We start from the raw sequence: 19,679 nt of genomic DNA, 5'->3' as shown, positions 1-19,679 counted from the left end.
GAGGCTACAGAGAACTTGAATAAATTAGGAGCAGCTTGCTTTTCAACTGACTTCTTGTTTTGTAACAGTTTGCTTCAATTTCCTGCAATAGCAGAGCTCCCCCTAGTGAAATTAATGGATACAACACACACTACTCACAGCAATAGGATCCACATTACCAATAATCCTAAACATTAAGTGAAACATTAGTCTGTATAGAGTATGTATGTGTCAGCCAATAAGCTTCAGCATTATCTGCACTGGAAGATAAGTACCTATGAACCTATTTCACTATCAAAGACAGCAATAGCCATGTATCTCTCCAAAATCATTCCCAACAAAGCCCCTGGGCCAAAGCGTGTTTAAAATATGTTCTCGCAGTTTAAAGGGATTGTCACACAGTTGTTTCAGATGCTGTTTAACCAGCTGCACTCATTACACTTTTAGCAAAGTGTATGGAGCGTGTAGTTAGCATCAGTTATAAGCCATTTGTTGGTAATCACTTCAACACTTACAATATCCTTACAAATTACACAGAGAGACACAGGACGCTCGCTGTGGAGGACCAAATAGCTAGACACATACGACCAAGCAAGTTATCCAAAACTGTTGCATGGAAGGTGATTGGTGAGTCACAAACACTATTTTGCATTATATTTGACAGTGCTGTACACCAGCTTTAATCATAGACATAACTGCAGATACCTCACACCAACTAAACTCTGAGTTTGAACCAGACCATTTGTACGATTATATGTCAGATGTATGTTTTGTTTGATGTGTTATGCTATGTGTAGTGTATCTACTTTTGCTAGACTTTGGTAGAAGCCAAAGATAAAATTTCACTGAGGTGGGAAATGAAATCGGAATCAAAATCAGAATTACACAAGGAATTTGACTCTGGTTACACTTTGCTCTCGTAGTACAAACAGATAGACATAGACATAGGTAACAAAACAGGAAACCTGACAGGTAAAGGTAGACATAAACCACACACACAGGTAATGAAATAGTATAAATGGCTTGATAATATTTTTATTTTTAATTTTTTTTCTAGCAATTTTCTGTTTATAGACATGTGCATACTGGTTTTACTATGTTTTCAGATGATGGACTGTAGTAAAATTTACAAATTTAAAAAAATTGAACTTTTCTTTAAGCTAACACATTGAAATGAATATTCATCTTCTGATTGCTAGAACTTCAGTTACAAGTTTTAAATGAAAACTTTCAATGGAAATAAGTCTGCTTCTTTGTGCCATTTGGGATTTCCATTTGCCCTATACATCTGTGATTGTGTGTTTCATTCAGCTGCAATGTTGATACATGGCCACTCAGTGGTAGTGCTGGCCTCCACCTGACATCTGAGACTGAAGCACTTGAGAGGGAATCTTTGTTGTGACTTCATTTACAATATAATTTATATGACAATAAAAGCAAAGTTTCATTTTTTTTAATTTTCACTCAGTGTGGAAAACATAATAAAGCCCAAGCCCAATCCATTCTATTTGAATGTAACAGAATTAATGAATGTGAATACGACAGATTTAAACAAAAATAATAACTCTGGATTTCTCTGGACAAGCCATAAAACTGAGAGTGAACAGTTTTCTTTGGAACTACTTTCTTCAGATCTAATAAAGGTTCAAGGTTTATTTATTGTCATTTGCATGCTTACACATGAAATGAAACGAGTGTTCAGGACCAGTGATGTACAAACAATAGTCTAAAATAAATAAGTGTAAAATACTATATAATAAAAACTTCTACAATAAATTGTAATAATAACAATAATAAAAAAACAATAAAGGATATCTAAATAAAGAGGCTCTGTTAGTTTGTTTGCTGTTCTTCATCTCAAACTTATTTACCTATTTTGTAACAATTTTGTCTGGACTATTTATCATCACTTAGGATTGTTTTACCACAAACCAAGTAATAAAGTAAAATAAAGATAAAATTGTAGTATACTGTATATAGCATTTATAAGTGGAAAAGTTAAAAATGAACTACAAAAACTGAAAGTTTGAAAATCTTTTTCCCTGTTGACACATGCAATTGCACAACTAGGGAATATTATCAGTGTGTTTATATCAATCTCATCAATCATTAACCGTCCCTGAAATGGATGCGCATTTCCATCAACCCACCTTGCTTCAGGATATAAGAAGAGTCAGTTGAGTAGAGTGCTCACAGATCCAGAAGACTTGCTGTAAACTCTGGAGGAACAACAAAGTAAGTTTAAATTTTAATGTGGCAATAGGTCCTGAACAATATAAAGATATGTATGTATTCTTTGTTTTTTTCCATGATGAACTATGTAATTGCTTTTTGTTTTCCTTTTAGACATCTATAACCATGAAGTTGCTTCTACTGTATCAGGAATTGTTCTGATTCTAATTGTGGAAACCAATGCTGACTGGAAATTTCCTATTCAAGCTGCACAAGGTTAGAAATATATACACATATAAGTGTATATAATTGTATGTTTAGCCAGGATTATAGGTTTTAATTGACAATGACCTGTTATTTCTTTTAAATCTGTTTCTTCATTTTACAGAATAACTGTTACCGTTTTCCTTCTCATCTCGAGCTTATGGTATGGGGCGAGCATACCTTGACATGAGGGAGGCAAACTGGAAAAACTCAGACAAATACTTTCATACCAGAGGAAACTATGAAGCTGCTCAGAGAGGAAAAGGGGGCAGATTAGCAGCTGAAGTTATCAGATGAGGAGCAAAGAGCAGGAAAACATTGTCCACTTTCATATTTTCAGCTGTTACATATCAGTTATGTTTTCTTAAAATGAAATCATTCTTGTTAATGAGGCTGAAGCTAAATACAAGTCTTTTAATTTGGTTTTATTCACATCTCTTCCAATGGCCTGTTTCTTTTCCCATTGATTGTGGTGTACCTCAATGTGCTGTACCTGTATTTTTTAGCCTTTTAGTATTTTCCATTTCCATGCTATTATTATCCCACATAAGTCATAAGTTGTTATATCGATTCAGATGACAAACAGAGCTATGTATCATGTAAGAATTGCCTATTAAAATAACATCCTAACATATAGAGATTTTAATAGTCCTGCATAAATGAATAGGAATGTGGCACATTCCTATTCGTTAACGATTCTGTTTCATATTTTTTCTTAAATTATTATTAAATCATGAATTCATTTTATTTTGTCTGTTATTCACTTACCAATGCATCTATTCTAACTCACACTTTGTAAGGATATCTCTATTTTCTTAAATCATTCTTAATCATTGTAATATCCCATGAGAGATGTGTAATACTTTATGGCCACTACATCACACACCACCAACTATGGAGAATGTCCTCCAGTTGCTCCACATCAAACCTCATTTCCTGATGGACAGTAAAGTAACTGCTGTGAACTATAGCTGCTGTCAGCTAATGTCAGCATCACTTTGTTGGCTCGGCTGCCAGAACTATAAACTCAGTGCACCAGTGAAGTCTGTTTGTACCACAGCTGTTTTGGACCACTGGAGAGAGGAAGTCTTCAGACCCAGGGTATGGACGAACGCTGTGACGGGGAGCAGAGCCAGTGTCATGCCAGAACAGGAGCTGGGCAAGCTGGCTATATAACTGGTCTCAGCAGCCTCGAGGACATAACAGAGAGGATGTTAATAGAAGAGAATAAAAAGAGAAAAGGTGAAAGTGACTGACGCCGAGCTGGGCTTCTGCTGTTGGACCAGTAAGTACAGTAATATTAGCTGGCTGCAATGTCTTGTGTTATTGCACGAGCTTGATCTTTGGATGTGTTATCAAAGCTGTCAACTCTCTATATTGATTATAGGTAATATAATCATAACAAATGCATGTAGTACTGAAACTGGGGGTGCTAAATTGCAAAATTTCTACACAATGTTGTTTGAAGGGAGGTTCTCCTGTAGACCTTTTTTCACAGCAGTCTTGGCAGGGTCAACACAGGTGTTACCACTGATACTAATTAAGGTGCTAAACAGGTGCCGTTGTGCATGTTGGCTCACTGGAAAGTCAATAAATGGAACTGAACCTAAGTATTATTGGAAACACCTGCTTGACCCTACTATATAAGTCCATTGTGCCATAGACAATTAGTTTGGAAATTCATCTCTTTGTGCTGCCATTTTTGTTTGGTTGCTTAAAAAAAATCCTGAGCCTATTAATCTTCATCAGTGGGATTATTATTATTTATTTTTTTTCGGTCAGAGAGTCAGAGAAGTCTTCATGAAAACGGTGAGCATTATATGACTTATAGGATTTTTCAAAGTTTGGTTTCGTTATATAATATCCCAGCTAAACATCTAACTAATGCAAGGATATAAGCAGCATTAATCATTCAGCAATATATATATGGTTGTATATGAATAAATAGTTTTATGAATTCAGCTGTTCACAGTCTCTTTTAACATGTTAGATAATAACATGACTGATCTTTGGGCCTAAAACCCATGCAGTCTTTGGATAGTAACTACATTTCCATAACATATAATAGATGTTGTAACGACCGAGTAACGGATTACCCTTTGTCTGAGTAACGGTCGAGCTCGCGCTGCTCGGGTGGGGTAGTCACCACCTCTGCAGTGGGCTCGTTTTGTCGTTATGCTGGTTCCGGGGCGCCGCTGTCAGGCACTGTGCTCCGTGCGTTACGCTCTCTGTCGGTGAAACAAACACACACCGAGTGATGCTCCACAAGCCAGCACCGTCTCTCACAGATCCCGCAAAAGGAGGTGACTTGATCAGCGTATGACATTCTCCAGGTAAGACGTGGCTTTATTATAAAATGCTATTTTAAAAAAGGAGACAGTTAATGATGCGCCCTGCTCTGACGGAGTGGCTGTAGTAGTCTTCCTCCTCTAAGGCATCCGGAGGATCGGTGGATGGATGCTGCTCTGCTCCGCCTGTGGATTTGTCCTCAGCATCAGTGTTAACAACAGGGCGGTGAGCTTTGACCGAAAAGCCTTCGCTTTGCTTTAAAAGTGTTGCTGTGATTGAAGCTTTATGTATTCCTGGGTAACTCGGTTTAAAAGATTTGAGCTGTTCAGAAGTCTGTTCGCACCTAATGCAAAAAAAATGTTGGTGATTCATCCTTGCGCAGCCTAGTCTACGCCTAAAATGATCGATTGTAGTTATATTGCTATAGGCCTTTAGTGTCTCATGAGATGCGGAAGGTCATTAATTTTTAGATGTCCTTAATGGTCCAATTCCTTCCATGCATCCTTTTAGTAAACGGCACCTCGGGCATGTGCAGCTGAGTGTAGACTGTTGTGGAAATGGCTTGTTCAATCCTGATATCTGCTCATTTTCTTTACTATACTATATCCCCACACTTGTCTAACATTTGAATAACACATTCGGTTGAATTCCTCCCATCCGTGGTGCAAGATTGAAGTTGAAAAGAGTGTGAGGTACATTACGGTACAGCTCCCTGCTGAAAATACTGATTTCAACTTGCCTAAGACCTAAACAGTGTGTAAGGTTTGTGTGTGTGTGTGTGTTTGCTGGAGGATTTGTGTATTTGTGTACCACTCTGTGCCAGTCCCGGCCACAGGGGAGGGCAGTTGTTGACAGGCGTTGTGTCCGGCTGCTCATTGTTCAGAGAGAGCAGGGGACGGGCTCAAAGGGTCTGCATTGCATCATACAGTGTTATGTCCTTAGTATCTGTCCTAATGCAGTCATTCATTCACATTTAATTTAACTGGCCAGTGTCCTTAAGTCTTGTTTTGTTTTCTCTTACAACAACAATATTGTCCCCAGAGTCGATGCTTGCCCACAGTGGAATACACAGTACGTTAAGATGCATTGCTTCAATAGGTTTTGCTGCGATTCATTGAAGATTTGATCATATTTCAAATGATTCAATATCATGTGATGAGGTCGTGTCAGTGATCATAACAGAGCAGAAACAATTCTATTCTCCGAAACTGAAATCAAAAGTAAACATTTGGATAGTAGGTTGCTAAGATTATAAAGACCTGAGCAATCATAAATCACATAGACAAAAAAAGGTGCAAATCACTCGTGTGTTATAACTAATATACTAATCTAAATTTGCGTGTTGTTACAGGTGAGTAGACAGAGACATCTCATGTTGTGTGGAAACATTTCTGAAAAACAAAGAGTCTAACAGTGGGGCAGAGAAAGGATGGAAGACCGGGCTTGTGGTACAGTGGTGAGCAGAGAAGAGACAGAAAGAGAAGGGGAACAATGGCTGTGTCGTAGCTGAGGATGACCAGTGCCGTAGAGGGTGAGGGCAGATCGTGGAGAGTAATGCATGGCTATTAGAGAAAGTGAAGGGCCCCTGGAGGGCCATGATAGAAACCTATAAGCCCTTGGATGATGCACCCAGCATGTTGACTTGCCTCTGTGTTGAAAGTAGTGATGCAAAGCTTGCATTTCCTCCCTTACTTCACAGCCTTTGCTCTAGGTCTGGCCTCACTACCTCTGCACTGTCCCCTTGTGCATGTCTCTTTCACTCCTCTTCTTTATCTCACCATCGCTGTAGCCTGGGATAGTTTTCTGTTTAGCACCTGCACTGAAGGACAAACATGCTGTCTGCATCCTGCTGGGATTTTATTCATGCTGCATCCAGAGGATACTAAATTGGACTCTGGGGGAGGAAACAGAATAGGGCAACAACCTCCAAGCCTGCTGCACAAATTATGAAAGATAATAACAGTTTGGAAATATGTGATTAAATCATTAGCCTATCAAGACAGTTGATCTAAACTCAGTTGATACTAGGATTTTCAGCAGAAAATGGTCTTAGCAACGTGGATTGGAGTGCCAAAGGGAAATCAGTTACCCATTATATAATGTCATGTATCTTCTTAAAAGCGTTGCTCTAGATAGCTATAGATATCACATTTCAAACATTTACATTTTCTACTTTGAACATTGGAGTGGGCGGAGGTATAATAACAAACTATGATGTCCTTTGGCAAAAACAAAAGACTCTCAGATAATTAAACCTATAGATAGAGCTTCAGGGTGGGTGTTTATTTTTTTTATGTTGCATAAAACTGTTCGAAAAGCAAAAAAGGCAACTGAAACAATGATTTGTGATGAGGCTTTTGTAAGATAAGTGGTGCTGCAGTGTTGTTACAGACAACTGTATTGCTGTAGAAAAGCTTTGTGTGAGTAATTAGAGCGAGCAAATTTCTGTTCAACACAGGATTTAGCATGTAGAGGGCAAGCTGTGAACCGCACTGTATCAAACAGAGACAGCTGAGGAATTACAGATGTGGGGGTTTGCTTAGAGTAAATTAATTTGACAGAAACTTTGACAGAAAAAGATGCTGATTCTTGATTAAAATGTTGATTCATTTCACAATATTTTAGTTCATTCTTTACATTTACCCAAACATGTCCAATTACAATGATACATTAGACAAACCTTCACATTTGAGATGCTAAAAACAGCAAATGTTTTGATTTTTCACATTGACTAAAATGATTACACAATTGCCAAAATTGTTGTCCGTTGTTTAAGGGATTAGTCGCCCTCTTGTTCCAAGCATAAATGAGAAACTACTGTGGCTACAAAAAATGCAAAAGGCCCCCTCAATCTGACACACTAGACTTTAATCAACTGTTTCATCCCTATTTTGGACTTTGTTAGTCTCTAAGAAACATAATCAACTGTTTCCATAAGGTGGAAATCAGAGAATCAAGACTTAAATGGCAACATTTTACTGCAGTTGCAGTCTGTCTGTTTACTTGAGATATTACGTCCAAATTGTTTTTCTGTGAATGTAGGTTGTGTTGCTGTGAATCATCAGTATTGTAAGATCACCATGGCATCATGTCATATTGTCGTACGAGTTGTTCCATTATTCACTGTCTGTGGAGGATTTATCTCCAGATGACATCATCACAACAGCCTCTCTGCTGTTTGAATTCACAACCAACACAGAGCTGCACAATATCATAGAAATAACATTCACATGAATCACATAGATGCATTTTCATGAGTGCTCATGAGTCCTCCATGCAATCTGACTCAGATAGGGATCCAGATGCTGTTAAGAAAAAAATCATTTTCTACTATTAAAGTATCGATTTAGAGGACTGTGCCGCCTCGGCAGTGGTATGTGCTCTTGGAGTGCTGTGTAGTTTTATGCAGTCAGCCATATCAAGCTTAATTTAAAATAAAACCTAGGCAAAAACTTTGTTACAACCAGCAAGAGCGGTCAATAGTGCGAACGAATTTAGAGCTGACAGAAGCATTTCATACTGACTGAAAAGTCTTTCTATCCCTACTGGTTGTGTTTTCATAATGTAATTTGAAATAGCACTGTAACTTAATATATCTACAGAGTCTATGTTCATCATCTTCCACTGCACAGCTTTGCTGGCTGCTCTGGCTGCACAGAAAGGAGTTTAATCTTCTGGTTTTCAGCTTGCCAGCAACTGTTTTGTTTTTCCATTTTCCTCCGGGTTTCTAGACTAATCACAATTCATGTTCATCACAAGAGGAAATGGCTTTCTGGTTCACATGTGGGCTTGATTACAGCACCAAAACCTAGTCAAAGAGTTTCAAGGATAACTGACTCACCAACACATAAAACAATGATCCTGCTCTGTGGCAAATAGCCACATTACACATTAAATTTAAAATTCATCTCTAAATTTGACTTTTTACAATTCAAATTTGGTTCCAGTGATCATGGCAATATATGAATGTGATATTAGATCATACATGTTGATAGAACAAGAAAGCTCCAAAGCAGCCTCACTGTCTCTACATAATGTTTGATCAAGGATATAATATGCCATACCTTAACCATACAATATGCCAGTTGTATATTTTTATTGTCAGGTCGAAGTAATGCATGGATATCCTGAAGGAGTTGGGTCATCCTCGTTGTCCAGCTCTTGACATTGTTCTAGTATCACACACACAAATATGACAGCCTTATCAGTGTTACTCAAGTTGTTTTGACAGTGCTGTCTCATTCAGTTTCGTTTTTTTCTTGAAAGTGTGATCTGTGTTTCTGCCTCTGTCACGCTTGTTCTTTTCAAACCCTCAGTAGACTACTTTGATTTGGAGATGAAGCTATCTCCTCTAGCATTCTTCAACTGCATACTATGGATTTGATTGTGGCTTGACCAGTCTTTGAGAGGCCAAGCGTTACTCATACTGTAGTGTTGACTTTTAGCTCAAGGGTCTAACATGTTACTATTGTTTTGTTTTTTTTACCAACAGGTAAAGAAAACATGCCAACATCCAGGTCAGATTCTGTGTCACACATGGTTAAAGGGCACTGTTTCGACATTTCTTGTTTCGTGGTTTTCCTCTCAGGGGACAAGAACCAAGGAAGCTCTGATGATTTAGCCGGTGTATAGATAGTGTGCAAAGTCCCTTTTTACATAGTTTTTATTCAGAAAGAAATCACCTCTACGCCAGCAGGTAGCAAGCTTCTACAGCGTGTACCACTGTCTTCACTATGACATGTTGTATTCCTCCCTCATTGTCAATAACATATATCTGTCCTGTCTGTATGGCCCTGCTGTAAAATCCATTACAGTCTAAGAGTTTAGTCTCCAGAATGCAACACTTCTCTTTACTCCCTTGACATTCTTCAACACGTCAATGACCTACACCTTCAAGTAATCAATAGTGAAGTAGTGACTAGTTGAGGCATGAAGGCAGTTTGTTAGAGATGTCGCAGGCCAGCATGATGTGTCGGTCACACTCCTCAGTGTTCAAAATGACACTGTCAAGTGTGAAGGCCAAAGCCACATTGTCTCTAGCCTAAGGTCCTCAAAACAGACAGGTAGTATACTAAAAAATAAAATATTATGTTCACTGCTGCTTTGAATAACATTAACATTACCTCCACAGTGACATAACCAAAACTCCACTGGTCTTTATAGGTGTTCTTCTTTTGACTGCTGCTGGTGACAGGAGCAATCCTGAGTCTTCTCAGAAATCTTCTCTTGCACACTTATTTGTTCATTTAGTGAAGGTTCATATTTGGCATTGTATTGTGCATCCTTTTTATGATGTTTCTGTCGCAACAAACAGTTATATTTAAAGTAATCCTTGAATAGAAGAATAAACACCACTTGTATCAGACTATAGACTGTACTACAGATTGTATCAAGCTAAATGGAAAAAAGCATCTGCACACTACAAACCAACAATAAATGATCTCTTTTGTGTGTCATGTCGATTGAATGGTACCCCATGGTATTACAAGAAGGTGTTCCTTCATACTGTTACCGAGTTAAATGTATGAATATTGAGTCTGTGAATCATATAGTTTAAACCGGCGATCATTTTCTCCAAGTACAGTGGTGTCCCCTAGAATGAATGAGGTGACTCGTACACATCACTTCACCTCTTTTTATGGCATTAGCATGTAAATGAGTCCAAACCAGTTTCACACTCTGTGACTAAATCAGGTCACATTGGGAGGGAAGCAAAATGGCTAAGAAAGAAAGAACGAAAGAACCCCTTCTCCCACAGTGCTTGGTGAAAGAGAAACCCATTCATAGCTGCATTAATCATGGGTGGCACTAAAGAATCACTCCGTGGCGATACCCAAAGAGAAAGAAGGACAGAGAGAAGAAGCATTGAAACAGCCGTATACGTTAACTGGATCTGTCTGAATGACATAAGTCTACTTTCCCTTCACAGTTGTGTCCTCTATGATCAAACTCAGTTTTATTTAAACGTCTGATAAATGTACTTTGGATGCAGTTTTCATTATGTTTGTAATAACTCTACTCTGTTTTATACTCTTGAATGTTTGAGGGTCACCTACTTTATTCTTCATTAAAACAGGGCTGAAATGTAGAAACACTAAATGTAATTTGAATGACTAAAATAAGGTTTGTGGTTTAATTTATGTTCAGCTTTGAACAGTTGTGGGTAAATAAAGTTCAAAATGACTAAAGTTAAAAGTTGCAGTTGAGATCTGTAATGACATTTTGTTGAAAAAAACGCACAGCTTTGACTGGCAAGCTTATTATTAAGCCTGTAGCTACAATTCAATAATGAGATGAGGCATCAGATATGACATCTTGATTAAATATGCCACAGCCCACTTGTATATCGTAATTTATTTATAATATTATTTCTTGTAGAAAGTCATTTCAGACCCACAGAAGACATTTTATAACCTTTTTTACAAGCTAACTGAAACTCAAATTGCCCCTTTAAAAAAGAGCAAGGAGAGATTATTTAACTTCAGAGCATAACATATCTTATTTATTTTATTAGTATGGATCCAGAGCATGTGAGCAGAGCATGACTGGTTGGAATTTGGGTGAAGGGGATTGTTTTTTTTTTTTTTTTTTTTAAATTGAAGCACCACTTATCTCCCACTCGAGTTTCACTTCAGTGCCACTGGTAATGCTATAAGGAAGTGGTCTGGTTAACAAAAAACAAAAAAACAAAAAAAAACATCCCCTAACCTCTCTGTAGACAGCAGAACCTACCAAACACAGTATATAGAGCTTGATCATGTAGCTTAAACAAGGTTGAAACTAAAATTAAAATATGCTGCTGCTTTTTTCTTCCTTTTTGGAAAAAACAGATCCTCACCATGCCACTAAAAGTGGACCCAAAATGGAATCCAACCCTAATATTGATCTATTTTATTTTATTTTTTGCCTTTTTTGGGCAACAGGGTGCAAGAACATTAAAAATCTATAAATGTAGCTGTAAGCAGCACTTCTGGGCACCCAGCCAGAGTGTATCAACCAAAATAGATTGCTCATGGATGCAGTGGGGACATGGCAATAGTGGAAGCACAAGCTGCAGGAGATGTGCCAGGTGTTGCCGACATGATGGAAGAGGCACAAGTGTATACACATACACATGCATACTGTTGTGGTTTAAAGTTCAATCAGAGGATCCTATTTTGGTACTCACGTAGAGCTCCTGTCACCGAACAACCTACTCACCTACTACCTCAAATTTACTTGTATGTATCTATAAGAGCAGACTTCTATTTATCTCTTTACTCTTTATCTTAATTGCAATTAACAGTTGTAGTTGCCATTCTGTCAACACTAGTTTTATTCAACTGTTCATTCATTATTTGGCTTTTTGAGTAAGTTTTAGTTTTGTTATATCTTTTGAAGACTCGTAGTGTTTTGTGTGTGCATGCAGAATTTGTCTTTTTATATAAGATTTCTGATTTATGCAGACAAAAGGAAGCTTGTAACCTCGCTTAACACTTGACATTGTTAGGTTTTAGGTTATCTGTGTGTGTGTTAGTCCTAGTGTGTGTATGCATGTCCTCAATATACCCTCCTGCTGCGATGTGAGTCATAAGATGACTCCTCTCCCTTGGTATGCTGTCACTTATGTCATTACTTTGGCTTAAGATGCATTCACCAAGCCAGCTCATTTGCTACCGCATTTGTTTGAGGAGCAGCATGATATTTGCATTTAGATGTGCAGAGAGCCTCACCTGCTGCTGTTATTGTTGGGCTGCACAGACAATTCAAATTCACATCTGGTAAATTTATTTTCTAAACAATGAGAAATTGTTGTTAGTCGAGGAAATAGTGTTGTCTATAGATACAAAGGTAAATATATTTCCATATAAAATACGCATTGCTTACACATGCTTCGTCATGCTTGTCGTTCAATTGCTTTGGAGTGCCAGCTTCAGGACCGTAATTTCTATAGGCATAGACATGTTTGTTGATTGACAGTGCAGATTATTGTTCATCATTTGTGTGATAAAGGTGATGGAAAGCAACCAGATGGTTGTTTTATCTACAGCGTGAGACTTGCTCAGTGAGGAACAATGAAAGTGGGGACCATGTCAATATAAAAAAGAGAGAGAGAGAGAACATTCAGTTATTTTATGCTATGTATTAACAAGTGATTGTGATCCTCTGGGCATCAAGTGTTCAACGTTTAGAAACATGGTTATGTTAATGCTTGATGGTGTTCATTGATTCCTTAAAAATAAATCTACATAGATTTAGTTAGGTGTAGGTGGCATCCAGCTGCAGAAGATGTGCAGTCAGAAATAAACAAAAATCCTTGGAAGTTGTAGTTAAACTGAAGAAGGTGTTTCAGTTTATGTAACACTGCAAAGTTTCATTTAAGTTTATTCAGCTTTTACATTTTAAGTTTGTTTTAGTTTTTTGTTTTTTTATTTTAGTTTTTAATGTTGCAAACACACCTGGGGGAAAAATAGCCATTGAATGCCTCAATGTGTTGGGGTGGTTGTTCCAATTTGCATTGACTTTGTCATGTCAAATTGTTGTAAGGCAATGGCATTCAGTCTTCCTTCGACATGAACTCAGACATCTGGGTGTGCTCCGTCTTCCGATTGAGACAGCAAGTCAAGCAGAGACTGATGTGCAGACATCCATCTATGCTGGGTTGGCTACCCAGCAATCTTCTGTAATAGCGTACATAGTCAGAATGTAACTTACAGTTACATTTGGATCTTAAAACCATAAAAATTGAGATTATATGTACTCAACTCAACTGTCAAATATGGTCTGAAAACTACGGAGAAGTCTGGAAAAGTTTGAAACTTTGAAATGTATAGGAACGCTGAAGTATTGTAGCAGGAAAGATCCTTTAACACTTGAAAAAAGCGGTTGTTGAGGATGTGCCTGCTATTTGTGGTCCCATTCTGCTGTCTTCTATGGATATGAGGTCAAACATGGATGACATAACAATACATCAGGATATTTCTAGGGCAGCTTCAGTGGTGATATATTTTAGGAAATATCCACAATATAACAGTATGTGAGGATGAAGTACATAGTAGCAGTAAAGTCATTTATTTTCTGATATTTTCCATTTTCTTATTGGTCACCCCACATTTATGTATTCATCTCATCTATAATTTAGTTCATAGTGAGTCATTGTACGTCTGGACTGGTCTGCAAAGTTCAGGACATGACATGAATGTGAATAGAAATCAGTACAGCAGTCAACAGGTCTGTTTAGGCGCATGTGGCGACTGTGTCTTCACATGGATGTCAATATTGAGTCATTATTGGGGACTTCAATATGTTGTAGCTGAAGACATGCAACATACAATGTACACAGCGGCTCTGTGCTTTGAAACCCTGGATTCATCTTAAGTGTACAAAGGGAGACATTTATTATATTTGGTTTGTTATCTGACACTGAAGATTGTTTCAAATGTTTGTTAGAAAAAGTAAAAAGCAAAATGTATTTAGAAAAAGACCTCAGTTGCTGATGTAATCTTGGCTGTTATCTATTGTCAGTTGTGCTAATGTGGTCAATGACATGACATCCAGAGTTGTATATTGGTGAACTATGAGCATTCACAAAAAGCTTTCAGTGTTCTGAGAGAACATCTAACCATGAATATAAAGTTAGCAGAAATTAATATGCTGATGTCTCACCTTAAATGCAGGACTACACAGTACACACTCTTCTAGAGGGTACACACCCACACAAGGTCAATCAATGCTGAATGCTTACATGAGTGGGAAGGTAAAAGTGAAGATAAGTTGCACTGTCTAATGTTAGTCTGTGTATTTAACCCTCTGGGGTGCTATCAATCGCTTCTGCAATTGTAGGCAAACCCCAGAGGTTTAAAGAGCTGTCAGTCAATGTGGGCTTTTACCAGGAATTATTCCTTTAGAGATTACTCAAACCACCTGTTTGTTGCCTTTTACAATGCAAACACACCTGATTATGCTAAATAAGGCACATTTTGAAGAGATTCTTAAAAGTGAGAAATGTTACGTTAGTTAAATGTTAGGCAACATAACCTTAATACTTTTCTGAGCAAATTCTAATATCTTTGGACCACACCACAGTTACCTACAGTTGAGGTCTGCCATGTATTCACATGTTTGTGTGAAGTACTGTCCATCTCTAGACAACACCGGACATGTAGTACACTGCATTCAACTAATTGCTCATGTTCTGCATCAAAGATTTTCATGTACCTTGTGATTTCAGTGCAGGAGGCATTTCAGAGGTCAGAAGAGAGGTTCCACACCTCAGCAAAATGCTCAGAAACAATCGGTTGGTTTGGTCCTACATGCTGAAATTGGAGCTGTCTGTGCTGACCTCTCAGCCTTGGATGAGTTGAGGCTGGCTGACGAATACTAATTAGAGAATATATGGAGGTGGATTTGAAGTAAATAGATAATGAAAGCTAAAAAGAACTTGATGTTATACGTTATATTATGCACCATATGCTCTGATAAAACTGGAATAATGCGAGTGTTGGATGTGTTTCCTCTGACTGCTAAACAGCACTGAGAGTAAAGCTGCAGGTCAAGATATCCTAACTGGACTATTAGCAGCCAGTGGCTTGTTTATCTCTGCTGTGCCTTGGAGCCCACTCATTTCATTCTCTGTTCCATCTTTGGGTGCCTTAGGTCTGTAATTCAGCAAAGACAGCTTAGTTATTGCTTTGGGATAGGAGGTCATGACAGCATGGCAGTGAGCAACCTTGTAAAATGTTGACGGGGTGTAAAATGCCATGGAACAGCTTATGCAAGGTTTTAGAGTGAGCAGGGTACTGTAGGCTTTCGCCTGTCATAGCAGAGGAGAGTGAGGGAGGGTGGAGATCATTGTGGATAGATTTCCTGCCGGAGATGGCTCTGATGAGCCGAGATGTAGGCGTTCACACAAGTCTGTGTATCTGTCAGCTTGTTTCTAAGTGTAGTTGTTCATGTGCGCACATGGATGTAGCACTGAGGTCTGCAGGTTATTCTCATTACCATGCCCTCTTTGTATCAGGGTCATAACAAAAAGCATGTTTTAGATGGGAAATAATCATCGTATCATATTACACTTTCCCCCAGAGACCTTGTCTACATGATTTCAATATTTTGCAAATTAAACATGGCTTTTCCACATTGTGCTCACTCATTGAAAATGCAAACTCTATGAATATGGAAATGTGTTGCAGATGTCTTCTACTTCACTGAAAAGTTCATTATCAGTGTATATATAGTATAGTATATATAACATGCATGTATGGTCACCATCCTTCCCTATTATCTGGCCTCATTGCGTACATCAGCAACTCCATAGTGTCTGTATATACAATAATACATTTTAGTGCTGAGTCTGAATTATTCATTTTTTTTACATGGTATGTGACTACTCAGTACTCGCCTTTACAAAATACAAAAAGATGCCTTTTCTCATGACAGATAACTGTGTTAAACAATCCCATTATCATTGTCTTTAAGACTGTTTTGTGTGGGCTAATTTCCATTTTTGTGATGTGTCTGGCCAAATAGGTAATGGGTGGAGAATTATAGGTGGTGGGAGTTTCTCATAAGCTGTCCATAGACCAAAAATTGCTCACTTTTCTCTGTAAAATATCTATTTTCTATTCAGCCACATGGTTATATGTACTCACTTGTTTTGCCTGTCTAATTTCTGGGTTGAACGCCTACAACCAATTGTTACAATACAGTAAAACACCTCTTGAATACTGTGATTAGGATAACAGGAACAAAAGCAGAACACTTGCAGTTATTAATAAAAAAATAGTGATGAATGTATCTGCATTTAGGATGATACAGAAATTGTGAATCAGTAGTCTAAGATTCCTAGAGTGCCGCTGAGTTGAGTATTTTTTTTTTTTCTCTCCATTTGGTTGGTTGTAAGTGTGATCTGCTGAGTGTTTGGTCTCAAACACTGTATAGCTGCAGTGTGCTGCAGTGTGAGTTGGACCTGTGGGACCAATACAAGCCTCAGGGCTGTGTGAAAATAGGAGGAGGGAAGCCATGGTGAACAGCACAGCAGTGGTTAGATGGGAGAGACACTGTCACTTTGAACACAGTATGTGTTATATATTTCTCACCTTGTAGGGACAAAAAAAACTGTTCACACCATGACTTTGTGGTAATTCACCTTCTAATTCTGAAAATGAAAAGTTTGGTCCAACCAAAAATAACCATTTGGTAATCTAAGGACTTAGTTTTCAGGCTAAGTGTTGGAGTCAAGCATGTCGTTGCCATAGTTTAAGTTATGGAAAGTCAAAACAATGTCATTACTAGTACAGTAAGATGTGTACTTTGCCATAATTTAGAGTTTGAGAATAAACCAATGGAGAAGTAAGCACAAGTTATAGTTTTCCTCCCAACAACTGTTACTCTTTGTATGACACTCAGGCACGGCTCATCTTTTCTTCTCCTATCTACCAAACTTTGTATTCTCTTGGAGACCGAGTCAGCGTGTGTTGATCACTAGTAGTTCAAAAGACCAGTTTACCTTTTCTTTGTTCCCTCTCTCAAACATTTGGCCAGATAAACTAATACATCTCTGCTGCAGACCCAACAGCATGTACGTTGTCTTCAGTTCTTGTTTGAAGCCAGCAGTTTTTGATATCACTGATCACTTTGATCAGTGATATTTGCATATCCAATTGGAAATCTCTTGGTATCATGGCAGATTAGCTTTTCTGTTATATGGCATATAGCTGCCACTGTTGTCATCTTCACGTCTTAGCACCTGCCTTTTTTCCCCCATCACTTCACTCATCACCACACCCACTGGCTGTTGTAAAAGAGCTATCATACTGACACCAGCAGTGTGTATGCTGCTGGTGTGTTTCCTGGTTATCTGATCCAAATGCTGAGTAGGGACAGCAACTTGGTGCTGTCACAAGGGGAGTCAGGCCGTCAGGATGAGATGTGACACATGGCCTTGGCTTAGTGGCAGATGGTGAAGTCCTGCTGTCAGAGGGAGAATACAGCTGAGCTAATGTTGCTGTTTCACTACGTTCGCTGTAACTCCTGTCCTGAAATCTTGTTACCGGGCAGTCACACCTCTGTCTCAAGCAACGGAGGCCTGTCACAAAAAAATAATGGTAACACTTTCTATGAAGACTACAACTATAGAGTGTTATGGGGGTGTTTATGAATAATAATGAATTCATAATGACTTCATGACTACACTCATAAACACTTCTAGATGTGGATGATGGTGCTAAATAAAGTACTGTATCATGTATCTTCATGTATTTAAAAGAATCTGCTGCATCATTAGTGATTATGCAAGACAGGAAAATGCAAAGAATTCACTCCAACAACTACAATTTGTCTGCTCTAGGAATAATACCATGTGGCATAAAACCTATATCATATATTACATTTAATGAAAACACTTTACACATTACAACACAATACATTTGTGAAGCTTTATTCTCACTGTGGGATGAATGGGGAGTTATAATGGGTGTAACAGTGGCTGTTGATAGTCTGTTAGAACATCACAATTCACATAAGGTTCAACTGCACTTGAAGAATTGGAAAGTAATTAAGGTGTATACCTTAATTACTTTCCAATAATCATATAATAATCTTATAATGTATAATAAACCATATTACTATTTTTAGAATGAATGTAGAGTCAGTGTCTGTCAGGAAAGGTTGTACAGGGTTTGGACAGCAGCACATTTTCACCTCTAGCATGATGCAACAGCAAAAAAAAATGCTATTCTGAATCTGGGTCCTTATTTCAGAGTCGAATGACATCTGCCCATAGAGTCACTCTGTTCTTCTCAGCACTACGGCCCAAACAATCCCATTTCTCATAATCAGCCCTCGTACTTTCTGCACATCCAGGCAGGAGAAAGAGATCAAGGCTCAATCTTCGTGCTGATCTGTGTCTTTCATGTGGGTTGATGCTCAGCTTGACGTTCTCTCTCTCTTTCTCTCCCTCTCTCTCTTTGTGTTTTGTGTTTTAGGTCATCGCCTGGAGCAAACAGTAGAGCTGCTCTGCCTACCTACGAATATCAGTAAGTTAGCTTTACTGTGCCTCAGCAGGTTTTTACAGTCACCAGGTATACTGAAGAGTGTGGGAGGAATTCTTATAGTGTCACATGAAAAATAGTAAACTTTTCCCGAATAATCATATGACGGCCACTGTCCACTGTGTTTCCATGTACTGGTACACTCAGATCTGTTTCCTGGCATTGAGCAGGTGCACATAGCAACCTGTGAGCCCTAGGGAGCTCCTTAACTTGCCCGGCTGAGTCGCGCTAGTCTGGTGTAGAAACAAACAATGATGAGAAGAAATGAGGAGAGGGAGAAAAAAAATGCAAGGTGACTTTTCTCTGTGTTTAAGGCTCCATTAAAGCTCGTATATGTAATGCTTTTGTGGATAATGTATCCATCTGTTTGGTGGCGCATTTCAAAAACAAAACTCTTCTACAGCAATGCTGACTGGTTAGTGAGCTTCCACCAGTCCTTGTTGACGAGCAGTAAATTAAGTTCTCGACAGAGCAACACAGACACTTCACACTATGTTAGTATTTTTACGCTTCAGAGACAAGCCCATTAATTGATATCACGCTTCCTAGCTTGCATACCTCTAATATTTTTCAATGCCATTTAATCAAATGTGCTAACCCACAGGCGCAACATATATGAGTTTGCCATAAATTTATGAGTTCCTCTGAGAAGGCTATGAACAAAAACAGTTAAAATTGAATATTTTCTACTGAAAATTGTCTCTGCTCGGGTGGCAGTCCCTGGACGTTTTCAGTGACTTATTGAAAGACTATACCGTACCATAAAACTATACTGAAGATATATGCAAGTATAAGTATGTTATTGCAGTGTTTCATCAAAAAGTGCGATAGATGTTCTCTTCATAAGCACAAGTACAGGGTAAGATGTCAGGAATGAAATAGAGAGGGAGAAGAGAGCAAGGCAGCAGGCCGCTGATGTGCGGAGAAAAGGGAGGGCATTATGGG

The 19,679-nt window shown here is 38.4% G+C and overlaps 1 protein-coding gene across 1 annotated transcript in view; it reads left to right on the top strand.

The window, feature by feature from the left end:
- The first annotated feature begins 4,592 nt into the window (after nt 1-4,592).
- apba2b (amyloid beta (A4) precursor protein-binding, family A, member 2b) overlaps nt 4,593-19,679 on the top strand; it is a 57,147-nt gene continuing 42,060 nt past the window's right edge. Inside the window, exons 1-2 of the mRNA XM_010731424.3 lie at nt 4,593-4,748; nt 18,669-18,719. The gene's annotated coding sequence lies outside the window, so the exon portion shown is untranslated. The remainder of the gene's footprint in view (nt 4,749-18,668; nt 18,720-19,679) is intronic.

This window comes from Larimichthys crocea, chromosome VIII (assembly GCF_000972845.2).
Source record: "Larimichthys crocea isolate SSNF chromosome VIII, L_crocea_2.0, whole genome shotgun sequence".
NCBI lineage: Eukaryota > Metazoa > Chordata > Actinopteri > Sciaenidae > Larimichthys > Larimichthys crocea.
This window is presented reverse-complemented; position numbering and strand designations above follow the sequence as displayed.